Here is a 508-nt window from a genome sequence, read left to right as displayed (position 1 = left end):
TATACCTTGGATTAATTTTAAACCATATTTACAAAACTATTTTGTAATTGCATATTAATCTAATAATTTGAATAAAGAATTTAATTAGGTTCTTGAGAAGCCCAATTAACTTAATTGTTTAATTTAATCCATTAAGCCCAATAACTTAATTAAACATTTTAATGAATTAGGCACAACTTAATTAAACAGTTTTAATTAAGTGCTTGAAAAGCTCATAACTTCTAATTTGATTAAGTCCAACTTAATCACCTCTCCCATTTTATTTTCAACATTCATTTTAGGTGTGTGACCCATTAGGCTTCTAACATGTTGGCAATGAACTCAACATATAATTCTTAAGTTAATCCTAGAATTAGATAAATTTAAACTACTTTAAATTTATCATTAATCAAGTTAACTACCCTAGAGTTCATAGACCAAGATTGGGATCTAGCAATCCGTCATGGCCACCCAACTGTTAGAAGAGTCAAGATAGTTTGACTTAACCTTTCAGTGATCAGCCTTTCAG

This window comes from Theobroma umbraticum, unplaced genomic scaffold, assembly GCF_002168275.2.
Source record: "Theobroma umbraticum cultivar Fairchild unplaced genomic scaffold, ASM216827v3 scaffold_39.0, whole genome shotgun sequence".
Classification (NCBI taxonomy): Eukaryota; Viridiplantae; Streptophyta; class Magnoliopsida; order Malvales; family Malvaceae; genus Theobroma; species Theobroma umbraticum.
Note: the sequence above shows the minus strand (reverse complement) of the source record.